Source organism: Onychostoma macrolepis, chromosome 15 (assembly GCF_012432095.1).
Source record: "Onychostoma macrolepis isolate SWU-2019 chromosome 15, ASM1243209v1, whole genome shotgun sequence".
Taxonomy (NCBI): domain Eukaryota; kingdom Metazoa; phylum Chordata; class Actinopteri; order Cypriniformes; family Cyprinidae; genus Onychostoma; species Onychostoma macrolepis.
Genome location: NC_081169.1, coordinates 9,889,736 through 9,903,742, shown reverse-complemented (window position 1 = coordinate 9,903,742; position 14,007 = coordinate 9,889,736).

The window sequence follows — 14,007 nt, the reverse complement described above, 5'->3', positions numbered from 1 at the left end:
ATGGTAACTTACTTAGTGTGACCTTAAGCATGTAAAACTGCATGCATTAATTGCAATTAATAATTTAGCTTTTATGTTGTATACCAGAGATACTTACTTGCAAGTTGACATTTTGAGTAGCACTTTATAGTGTTCATGTTACAAAGTTGTTGTCACTAGTTAGTAAGTATGTGTAATTGTGGGTGGTGTGGTGCAGTGGTTAAAGGTTAGATCGAGAGAGGTTGCTTGTTCGAGCAAGGAATGAACAATAAGCCGAAACCTCTGTGCCCTAGAGCAAAGCATTACAGAAAAAAAGTTAATATCATGGACCTGAAGTGTTTGTTTGTCTGACAATATCTGCATGTAGAATTGAAAAGCAATCTGCCCTGACTGAGGCTTTATGAGTCACATTCTCTTCAAAGCAGCATGAGTTAATCATTACTCATGAGATATGGATTGGGAAGGGAATCAATATAAGCACTATATCCTTAAGAAAGCCTGGAGTAATTGAAATGAGAGAAATGTCGAGGGTCTGGAAATAAACCTTTCTTAAAAACCATTTTGGCTGTATGGCTGTTCTTGAGTTGAGCTGTGTGACTTTTTCTGTTCTTCAGATCAGTGTATTGGTTTCAGGGTCCTTTAAAAATTTGAATCAGAATCATTTGTGCTTCTCATGTAATTTATTATATAGTATACAGACTAAATGAATATAGTAATAATATAAAATTGCAAACATATTTTGAATGCATTATGAGGGCTAAACTCATTGCAAGGGTATGGAAGGCAGATGGGGCCAAAAGTCATTAAACGGAAAGCGTGAAATCTGACTAGGTCAGCACACACTGTTTTTCTGCATTAACGGAACAACACGCAGTGCAGCCAATGAAATATTAGCATATGCGATACAATGGTATGTTGGTATATACGTATACAAACATCAGATGTTGTAATGGTATACTGGTATGCTTGTATGCAAACATCAGATGGTATATTTGTTCATGAGGGATAATGCATTTGTAGAATGTGGGTGATATCAGTTTTATGATTTGTCTTTTCCTTTTTAGTTGTTTAACATTCTTTCTTACACTCTAAAAAATGCTGGGTTGTTTCAACCAAACTTTGGGTCAAATATGGACTAACGCAGCTGTTGGGTTAATATTTTTAATTAAATTTTAACCCAAAAGTTGGGTTAGTCCATATTTGACCCAAAGTTGAGTTGAAACAACCCGGAATTTTTTTTTTTTTTTAGAATGTAGGTAGAAAAGTCTTAATTTACATTGTAACATGAATTAATTTACTCTAGCACAATAGATATCAGTAAAGCAATAGCGCATTGAACAAATTAAATAATTAATATGTGGATAAATCTAAAGGTAAAAATGATTTTAAAAGTATTACACATTCAAACACGGTCAGAATGTGTGTGCATTGAGAGGCAATCTGAAATCTGAATAAATAAGCTTTCCATTGATGTATGCTTTGTTAAGATGGGACAATATTTGGATGAGATAAAGCTATTTGAAAATCTGGAATCTGAGGGTGCAAAAAATCGAAATATTGAGAAAATTGCCTTTAAAGTTGTCCAAATGAAGTCCTTAGCAATGCGCATTACTAATCAAAAAATTAAGTTTTGATTCATTTACGGTAGGAAATTTACTAAATATCTTCATGGAACATGATCTTTGGCATAAAAGAAAAATCGATCATTTTGACCAATATTTTGGCTGCTACAAATATACCTGTGCTACTTATGACTGATTTGTATGGTCCAGGGTCACATATTCACTACAGTGAATTCAACTCAAACACACTGAACTGCATGCCGTTATTTTAAGCAATAAGTAAGTAAGGACTGTTGGATTATAATGCGTTATTATGATTTACATTACCAGTTTTTGCCATTCCGCACCGTGACCCAAACAGCCACCATGTCTTCTGGAGCAGGTACGTCTCAGTTTTAAGAGTTTGCTTGCACTCTTGTACTTGTATTCTGCTCTCTCCTTCACACTGCTAATGAGAGCTGGAGAGAGAATGTGCCCATAAAAGTCAGTCCTCCGCTGGGAGACTGTCTCAGACAGAGGGACTGTGCTGTCATATAAATATAGAATGAAACGCTTAAAAACAATCACAGCATTATGGGTTTATGGTATGTTATTGCACCAATTGTGCATTAAAATTTTATGATGGCTGATTTTATGAATATGGGTGTTTCTGCAACTATGTTGTACTGTGTATTTTACAACTGATGTAATATGTTTAATATAATTCTGCCTTGGAAATTACATTTTAAACATATTTGGATTGTTTTTTTTTTTTGTTGTTGTTGTTTTTATCATGCTAGGCTAATTACACTGATCGAATAAAAAAATAAAATAAATATATATATATATATATATATATATATATTGTGTGTGGTGTATATATATACAGTATATATATATATATATATTTTTTTTTTTTTTTTTTTCACAATGAAAAATGATTTAAAAAAATAAAATATGTTTTAAAATTTTTAAATAAAATGACAATAAGAATAGCATAAACAAATTATAAAAGTGTGCTAATGCATTTTTAATAATTTTTTTTATAAAAAAACACCCAAAAACTACCCATATAACTTTATTTTAATGGTCATTAGTTACATTTCATTGTACTTCTAAATGCTATAATAGAGACATTTTTAAAATTAAGTTTCTCAATAATATGTTCCTTGCCTCATTCCCCTTAATATCTTAGGCAGGTTTTTTTTGCAACAGTTGCCTTTGGCTTGGTTATTCGGCAATTACGGCATTACTTCCTATCATCTTTGAAGCAATACATTCTGAAAGCGCTATTCAAAGAAAATTAAGCGAAAACCTACCACTTCATTTGCAGGCCTGTGTTTGCATGTTATTTTAGGTGTTGTGGTTCAGGCTGTCGTGTTGAACTATAAAACCCAAAATGACAGTTATGCCACATGTTTTCCCTGCAGACCTTGATTTCCTCTTCTAACTCTGTTATTGTCATCACCCCTGGGCAGAAGTAGGGCATGTCTCAACCATCAAGCAAATACAGAACTAAATCCTTTTGGGAAATCACATACCCCATATGCCCCAAATGTCATGTTTTTGTAGTGTACACAGAGGCTATAATAGTACAGTTTTCAAAAATGTTCACTTTGAATTAAGTTTGCATTTTCAGGCTCCAAAACATTGTTGTCGTCTAAATTAAAGGCCAAAATGCAAACAAAAGTTTTCCATTTTTAGCTGAAAACACTGTTGTGTAAATGGCCCCTTGGTGATCTGATTTTATTTAACGGTATAACAGATTACAGTTACATTTATTTTGTAATTAAATTACGTTATTCCGTTACATGTAACTAGCTACTGCCCAACACTGCCATCATTGTTGTAAATTTTAACGGTTTGATGGAAAATAAGAACAACTCGAATAATAAGGTATCTGGAACTGTTTGACTGACTGATTGATAGGATAAGTATTCCATACTGACTGCATATACACACAGTGTTTTTGACCGTCTTCTAAGGGTTTCTTACTTTAGACTACTCGATTAGTCGGTTACAAAATTGCTGTTAAAATTACTTTTAAATTAGTCGTTACGCACATCTCTAGTTATAATAAAGTGTAAACAGCCTCAAAGTGGCGTGAAGTGGGATTATCTTCACTGATTTCTTTCATTTCAAAGAACTTTATGCCTTATTTCATTTGATTTTATTCTGTCTCTCTCCCTGTTTCCAGCCCCTACAGTAGATCCTGATGCTGACTTTTACTATGGTAAGGATGAGCAAATTCCTCTTGAATAATTCAGTTTTTTGTTTATGTGGACAAGAATAATCTGATTAGCCATTAATATTGAAAGATGGTCATATTCTTGATATGCCATATCCAGGATAAGATATTCCAAATTCTACAAGGCCCATTAAGACCAAGAGCTGTAACTATTTTATAATCATTCTAATTCATTAGAATAGCAAAGTCCACATCTGACACAGAAGAACGATATCATTTAAATAATTTTCGGAATGTTTTAATCAGAATTTTGCGTCTTGTTTTCCTTACTCAGAATATCCTTATTCAGAAGTTGTTTTACCTCTGCTTCACAGACTATGAGACTCTGCGCATTGGAGGCCTGGTCTTTGCTGGGGTCATTGTGGTACTATCAGTCCTCCTCCTGACAGGTAAGTTTTAGCCTTTGTGTGTGTGTGTGTGTGTGTGTGCGTTTTTGTGACAAATGAGGACATACATTTGTATAATTAATTTATTTATTGGATTATTTAATAGGGACCATGCATATTCATGAACATTGTTGTATAAAAAAAAAATACACCATGTAAATATGCCAGAATTAGTAACAATAACTACTTTTCATCTGCAGTCCCTAGGCAGGTAACATAAAACTAACAAAGACAACCACCAATAATACAACATTCATTCACTATAAATGAAAAGGTACATATAGTGACGACATATACATTGACAACAAAAACAAACAAAAATACATAATGGAAGAAACATTGTTCATCCACCTCTATACTGCATTCAATTTAATAGTGAAAATGTATGAGTGATAAATATGTGACAGTTAAAAATGATTACATCTCTGGTTTTCTAGAAGCCACTGTTTTAAGTGAGTTTTAAAGGTGTTGAATGTAGGACACTCTTTTATTGGGAGGGGCAAACTATTCTAGATTTTACCACCTATTATTGACAATACATTTTGTCCGAAAGTGGTACGCCTAAATGGTATCACACAGTCCCCGTTTACAGAGGCCCGTGTACTACCGCCGCTTTCAAGTCTTTGGAAAAAGCCATGCAGTGGAGGAGGGGCAAGATTATGTGGCACTTTATATACCAAACAAGCATACTTGAGACGTTTGAAATTGTTAAAACTTAAAAATGTATGTCTTTCTAAAATATCGCAATGGTGGAATGACAATGCCTTTTTATCAAAAGTTTTTATGGCTTTCTTAAATAGAGATTCAATACTTTTAAGAGTAGTTGTGCTAGTTAATGACCAATTTGTAAAACAATACTCAATATGAGAAAAGATCATAGTATATAAGAACAACTTGGCAGCTTTGGTATCAAGAAACGGTCTAACTAGTTTAAAATTCTGCAAATTGAATTTAACTTTATTTACCACCTTTTTTACATGACGTTTAAATGTTAGGGTGGAGTCATGTGACTCCTAGATACTTGAAATCATTAACAATATCAAGTTCCTGTCCTCTAAGGAACACATTAGAATGTGACACCTTCATATTTTGTTTGGTAAACGCCATACAGACTGTTTTTTTGATGTTTAAGTAGAGACATGACATAGTAAGCCAGTCATCAATGTGAGCCATTGCTGATGTAAGTGTGGATGCTATCTCTTGGTAGTTCTTAGCATATGTAAAGATTACAGCATCATCTGCATACATCTGAACATCAACATTTTTACATGCCTCTGGCAGATCATTTATATACAGTGTAAACAAGATTGGACCAAGTATGGAGCCTTGAGGGACCCCTACTGGACATTCACAAAATGGGGACTTTGAATCATTAATACGAACACTTTGCTTTCTGCTGGACAGATATGATTTAATCCAGTTGAGAGCTTGTTCAGAGAAATTGAAATATGTTAATTTAGATAAAAGAACTTCGTGATTAACAGTATCAAAAGCTCGCTTCAGGTCTAGAAAAACAGCACCAACATAGGAACTCTTATCTAGGTAGCCTTTAACCTTTTCCAAAAACAAACAGTTAGCTGTTTCTGTTGAGTGATGGGCCCTGAACCCAAACTGCATAGGGTGAAGTAAATTGTTGCTTTTATTAAGATGTTGAATCAATAATTTAGCCACCCATTTTTCAACTATTTTAGAAACAACAGGCAAAATACTGATTGGCCGATAATTGGCCATATCTGATCTTTCACCTGATTTAAAAATGGGTGTAACCAGGGCCATCTTCCATACTGATGGCACAATGGATTGTCTTAAGGACTGATTAATCAAATATGTAATGGGCTGTAAAAGGATCTCTTTGTGCCTTTTTAAAAAATTAGTATCAAGGCCATAGATATCCATGGCCTTAGAATTTTTTAAGCCACTGATGGTATTTGCTACATCTATTTCAGTTATTTCTTGTAGGTGGAAAATCGACTGTACTTAATCAATGGAGCAAACAGAATAGCTAGGTGGATTAAAAAATTGAGTTATTTCATAAACAGAGTCTATAAAGAAGGTGTTTAGTTCTTTAGATATGATGATCGGATTTGTAACTAATTCGGTGTTAATTTTCAACTCTAAATATTTATTATTATAATTCTGTTTTCTGCCAGTCAGCTTATTGATGGTTTGCCATATCTTCTTCCCATTTCCTCTTGCCTCTTCAATAGTATTAATAAAAAAATTGGCTTTGGCTTGTCTTAGCCTTTTTATTACTTTATTTCTTAATGAGGTGAATTTTTGTCGGTCTATTGTAAGACCTGTTTTTAAAGATTGTTCTTGTTAATGACAAGGGTATGACATAGGTATTACAAGAAGGTGACTTTTCAGGACATTACCCCATGTCCCCACTTTTCAAAATGCTTATAAATCACACAGAATGGAGTGTATTGAAAATTTGAAATAGCACAAAGTTTCCTGTAAGGGTATAGGTTTAGGTGTAGGGTTAGTGTAGGGCAATAGCACATACAGTTTGTACAGTATAAAAACCATTACGCCTATGGGATGTCCCCACTTTTCACAAAAAACAAACGCGTGTGTGTGTGTGTGTGTGTCGTATGAGTCATATCAAATCACTGATGTATAATGAATGTCTGGGCCTGTAGGTAACCACATCAGACGGTGTGGCAAGCGTAAGGTAAGCACTCTCAAATTACTGATGCATTTCTGGTGACATCTTGTGGTCAGTGTATAGTACAAATATTGTAATTTTAAACAAAGGAGTTGTCACTTTTTACTCCTAGATATATTCACTGGAGTAGGTTTACTATGGAATTCGCCATAATGTATGTTTGTGTGTGTATATATACATATATGTGTGTGTATACATATATTAGTGCTGTCAAACGCATCCAAAATAAAGTTTGTGTTTACATAATGTGTGTGTGTGTGTGTGTGTGTGTGTACTGTGTATATTTATTATTTATATATAAATACACACTCATGCATGTATATATTTCAGAAAAATATGTTATGTTTGTATATTAAATATATTTATATATAATATAAATTATATGAAAATAAATATATGCATGTACATGTACATGCATGTATATATTTACAAAATATATACTGAATGTGTATACATAACAAATATACACAGCACACACACATGTATTATGTAAACAAAAACTTTTATTTTGTATGCAATTACTGTATATATTTCAGAGAAATATGTTATATGTTAAATATATTGGTACATTTTAGTGCTTTTTTTCAACATTTTACTGCAACTGTAGTAGTAAAAATAACAAAAATCTAATATTTGTATATTGAGTGCATGCCATTGATCTGAGCTGACAGTCTTTAAATGTCTCTGTATTTTGTGTGTGTGTCAGGCGAAGCATGTGGATGAAGACATTTAAGATGGCTCATTTCTATACTGGACGGTTTTGAGATGTGAACAGCCTGTGAAATTGGAAGAAGTCATATTATTATGTTTAACTTAACACTTTAATTTGTTTGTGTGTGACTTAATTGTTAAGCATTTCATTAAAACATTGATTTGGAAAAATTGTCTAGGTGTGGTGTTGAAGACCAATAAAGGATATATAGAGGTTATATTTCATCAGACATTTAATTTTATCTCAATACATACATATATATATATATATAATTTATTTTTTATTTATTAATTTTTAAATAATATCTTATGAAGAAATGTTGCATGCATATATATATATATATTTTTTTTTTTTTTTCAAATAATATCTTATGAAGAAATGTTGCATGCATATATATATATATATATATTTATTTATTTATTTTTTCAAATAATATCTTATGAAGAAATGTTGCATGCATATATATATATATATATATATATATATATAAAAGAGAAGCTTCTTTACCATACAACCTTCTGATAATATCAAATATTAAACACTAGAGGGCAGCAAATCTTGGTTTTTGGGATTCTACCTTCCACTCAAAATCGGTTGCTGCTCCACGTGTTGTACATATTGAACTTTTCTTAAAAGTGTTTTATGTGCAATAACAATACTTCATGTAATGAGTACTTGGTCTTAATTTTGGAATTAGTATTCAATTGCTTCTCAGGTCTCAATGCGATGAAGAAAATGTTACATTTCTAATGGCATATAGTTCATTCATTTTGTCCCTCATAAATAAGTGCATAATTACATACAATTATATAAAATAATGGTAGCAAAATAAATTAATTTACAGTTATTATTTTTGGTATATTGTAACTAACATGGCTCTTTCTTTAACTGTTACATTTGCTATATCCAAGCATGTTATTACTTCTTCCGCTTCTTTAAAACCTTCTGTAACTGGTACATTTCCACTTAAATTATAATGTTTTGCTTCAGTGGAGTTCCAGGAAACATTCTTAGGTTTGTTTAACCTGAGCAAACACAGATTTATGCAGATCTGTGCGTATTCACTAATCCTGAACGATCATTTCTCCAGATTAAAACCTGCTTCCTGTGCAAAGATCACAGATAAACTCACCAGCTGAACTGACCGGCTAAATTCTGAACAAGCGGTCTACGCTTCACATAGGGGAGAGAGGGGTATGATGGTCAGTTACTTAGCCTTTTGTCAGATAATACAAACATAAAAATAAGGTTCTAGTATAAAGTATATTTCCAGATGTCTCAAATCAGCTGCAATTATTAGAAAGCATCTGTAACAGATGTAGATAAAATTACTCAAAAAAAAATATAAATGAACAGAATCATATTTTGACAAAAAATGCATGAATTAAAAATAAATAAATAAATATTAAAATAAATTAAAAAAATACTAAAATGAACATTTTAAGTAACATTATTATTATTATTATTATTATTGATCTGACACTCTTATTTTGTAAGATTAATCCCCACTAAGAAAATTTTACAATGCGATATTTCAGAATGTTTTCATTTTGTAATTTTAAAATTTATATTTTGATTAAGAGAATGTTATTATATATATATATATATATATATATATATATATATATATATATAGTCCAGCAGATGTCCATTACATGGAATTTTTTTTTTTCCTTCAGCACTTAAGTTCATGGAAAACCCCTTACATCAGTTTCCTCGAAAGCAAAGGTTTGTTTCACTAATGTAATGCACTCTTTAATTTTTCAAAGAAATCTGCCAATTTTTGAACTGTCCTTAAGCCAGTGTAATAGAATTCTCTGTAATCGCTTGCAAAGTTCCCTAATAAATTCACGAGCCGACGTTCAAATTGTCTGGGTCATATTTCTCTTCCACAGAACTCTCATTTTCAGAAGTCTGTTTTCCTTAAAAATTTGTTGGTTGTCTAAACAGTACCAGTTCTGAATATGAATCAACATTATAACACAATATTTTAAATCATATTGAACAACCACTGGTGACCAATACTGTGTACATCACAGTCTTGGTCATTGCCTCTACAGATGTAAAGAACTGCATGGTTAGACGAACAGAAAGAAAGGAAGAGCTGGAGATGAGCCAGGGCTCAGGAAGTTTGAAGTATTGTTCTGCAAGCTGACAAAGAGCATTAATCACCGCTCCAGGCCTGAGCTTAATTATGCTTGAATAAATAAGTCATTAAAGGCAGAGACAGGGCCTGTCAGCCGTGCTCATGAGCTGAAGCGCTCTGCTAGCGTCACTCTCATCTTTTTCTTTCACTTTCCCTTCTTTCATTCTCTCTTGCTTGTTTCACTTATTTCATTAACTCAGAAGGAAACTCACTGTCTGTCCCCAGAAAGGCCAAGGTTTCATTCAGAAAATTGTGGTTGGTTCTCTCTTATTTTAAATTTTTTTTTTTTTAATTTTAGTATTAAAAGTATATATATAATTTAAAAATTATATTAAATATATATATATTTATATATCACGAGTAGATATGGCTGTATATAGGCACGGCCGTATAGGTAATCACAGCATCTACGAGTATGAAATTGCGTTTATACAAAAGTTCGTAAATACATAAACAAAATGACAATGGAGTGTCTTTAAAAGCCCTCTTTAATGCAGAACTATTTTCTTCCGCCACGAATTTAAATCTAAAGTTTAACAGCTGAGCCCAAGCCTCCGTTACTAATTCCAAAACGTCACTTTAGAACTATACCCAGACAGCAAGCAGTGTCGGCCCAGATCCGGCCCACAACTGGCCCGAATGGGTTTCACACTGGCCAGATGTGGGCTGGATCTGGGTCAGAACTATGTTGCTGTCTGGGATAACGAATCAACGTTGATTTGTATCACTGTATTAAAAGCGGTGTCCTATGTATATTAGAGTATTATGAGAGAGAGATTGATTGAGCGATCGTGATTACCTGCATCTGATACACCATTCGTTCTTCAGATCAATCTCATATTCACAATTAGCATGAGTGCTCCTATTCTAGCTTTCATTTGCTAAGGGTGATTCATGATGACAGCGCTGCTCGGTGCATTTGTTGGCTGTGTACAAGCTGGTTTTGAAAGAAAAATAACTTCCTTGTTCAAAACTGCGCTTTAGTATTTTTCCATTTAAAAGTCTTTACTGCTGTCTCATAAACAGTCTCTTGTCACCATCTAATGGCGGAACAATGAAATTAAAATCACCATTATGAACACACACACACCGTTTACCAATACTAAATACTACTAATATATATATAAAATGTTATTTGTTGAATAATAATATTTAATAAACAACAACAGCAGCCATCATACAAGTTTTTAGGCAGTTCAGTCAAAAGTACAAAGGCAGCACTCTGATATAGGTCTACAGCATTTACGTTACATAGCCAACATGATAAGATTTTGGCAAAACTATTTGCTCTGGAACAAATACGATCGAATGCTTGGTCTTGTATTTAAAGGAGCCGGAAACAAGAATGTTGATCTTGTGCAAACTGACCACAAGTAGGGTATAAGTTAACCTCATGAAATTTTAATTGTGAAAGTAAGAAATTGATCGATGGGAAGAACTTAACAATTATAGTTGCATGTTTGCTAACGAAATAAACAAATAAAAGCCATTTGTGTGGTGTGTTTTTTTGTGTGCATGGTTAAGTGCTAAGTTAGTCTAATTTCAACATGCAGTTTATAGGAGACGTTTACTAGCCGAAGGTCTTTAATTAACATTAATTCACCAAACTGTCCTGGTAGCCTAAATGCAATTGGTCAAATCGGTGTTGTTTTAAGCAAATGAATTGCATTTCCGCTGAAAAACAAGCGTTCTAGCGTGAAAATGCTTGGGAACTAATGTGGTCGGAACCAAAGTTTACAGGACTGCGTTCTCTGGAACCCTCTCAAGAGGAGAACATTCTGATTGTTTGCCGCCAATAGACCTAAGCTAAAATACAAATAATATCAATGAGGTAAATAGTCCAAATAAAGTATCAAAAGCAAGTATGGCTTTAATAAAACTCTTAAAATGAACACTATAAACAACAGAGCTAACGTACATTATTCATTATAACAAATGACTGCAGAGGGCGCCAAGGGCCTGACAATTGTTTTTACACTTTACAGCGCAATCTATTCATTGTTTAATATTGACTAAACAACATTTAATTCAAATGGCCATTTCTTAACAACAAAAATGCTACAGCCACGTTATTTCACGTTATATTTTTATTAACGTGTATACTCGGAGAAGCATTTATTTGAAAATCTTGATGAGCAGTTAGCATGCTGAGAAAGATACCAATGTATTCTCCTGTGTTTGTCTAGGTCTATTTACCTTACAAATCTGATGAAATAGCGCATGTTATGCTCCCAGATGAACGTTATAATAAACCCAAACTCACACAAATATGCAGAGATGATGGAGTTTGAGAAGATCCACACACATGATAACAGTTCGTATGGATCAGCATTTACTGTGAATGAAGCCGCTCTGAGTTGCAGGTAGGTAACCTACACCCATGTAAATAGCCTAATGGACCTTTTTCACATTTCCTTAATGTTAACTTGAAGAGCAGTGATATATATATATATTGTTTTTCATTATGTAATAGTCAGTTCTGGTTCTCAAATTTATTTTATTTTATTTTAGCCCAGTGTTAGATGTTTTCTTATTATTTCTACTAATTAATCTTTACCAAAAGGAAATCTAAGGGCACAGAGGGTTTCTGTAAAAACGAAGGGCGCAGAACCAGGTACAGCTGAGTACAGTTTATATTTTGAGTACATTTAAAGTAATAGTTTACACCCCCCATCCCCCAACAAAACACAAAAAGAAAGAAAATTCACCCTCCACTTTTTCAAACGATCTCTTTAATACCTCCAAGCACGTTGGATATCAAGAATACAATACACAGTCCATGAGCATATAATTTAAAAAATAACAAAGTAGTCAACTTTCTACAATTTTGCAAATGGAAATAAGCTGAAACAAGTATATCTAACCTTAAAAAGTATTGTAGTTTTGACGTGACCACATCTCAATGAGCTTGCAGAATAAAGTGTAAATAGTGGTCTGCTTAAAGGTTTATGTAATGGTGAGAGGGTCAGTACCTGTAGGTTCCCACACACGGAGAAGTGTTCAAGCCTGAAGGGTATACATGAGTGCACTGGGTCTTGTTGCAGTTGGTCAGCATTTTAACACCCCTGCTTAGAGCTTAAGGATATACTGGTTTAACTTGTAGTGAAAATAAATCCACTTGTTTGGCTTTGTTAATTTGGAGGGGGGCGACTGTAGCGTGGGAATGGAGATACAATCTAAACACACAGGTCTGGATGGAAACTTGTACTGTGGATGGAAACAACATCGTACTGCAAAAGATAACTGATAGATAGATAGACAGATAGACAGATAGATAGATAGACAGATAGATATATAGATAGATAGATAGATAGATAGATAGATAGATAGATAGATAGATAGATAGATAGATAGATAGATAGATAGATAGATAGATAGATAGATAGATAGAGTCTGCATTGTACGATCTTCCCACTAGATGTCAGTAAGTATTCTAATTCATTCAAATGCACTGCATATCGTTATCACTCACTCTCACATACACACCCAGTCCAGGGAAAGAAAAAAAATAAGTAAAAAATCATCCCGTTTTGACCTCATCAGCAAGAGAAAGATTCCATTTTGTGATAAGAATGCTTAAATTAATTTGATTTGCAGATATATAAAAGATCATACACTAGGTCCTATGTGGTCAGAGAAGTCCATACAAGCACTCATACCTTTCAAATTAATTTATTCGAGGTATAATCATCACATTTTCTGATGATACATTCTCATTCATCATCAGAATGATGAATGATCATCCACATTCTAAGGCTAAATCTGGTGTATATATGTTTTTTTTTTATTTGACTTTGGATTTCATGAATGACTCTATAAATGAGAATTTATAAATCAGCATAAAACATTATTTAAATTGCATATCCACAAATTCCCAGCTTCACCTTTTTCCGACTTTTCTCCTCCTTTTCTCCAGTTCCTGCTATACACTGTTTCTGCCGTCCATAATGGCGAGAGATTCTTGTAAGATAAACACATGAAAAAAGAGGAAGATCAGGAGATGAGAGATTTGCAAAGCGAAACAACCAACCCCCCATTTCTCTCTTTTCCTCTTTCTCTCTTTCTTTCCCTCTCTCTTTCATTATCCTCCCCTGCTCATTTGAATAAATTAACACCCCCCTGACGTCTCGCTTCACCACCTTCCTCTTCCCCCCGATCTCTCCCCCCTCAACAGGCTGCAGGGAGAGAGAGAAATCCAGAAATATCCTCCTGTTTCCACACACGTTCATTCACTTACTCCCTCATGCACATAGACACAATCACACCCACCCTCTAATACACCAAATTCATCCCGAAAGCTCGGGTTCAAGTCTCATCTCTGCTAAAA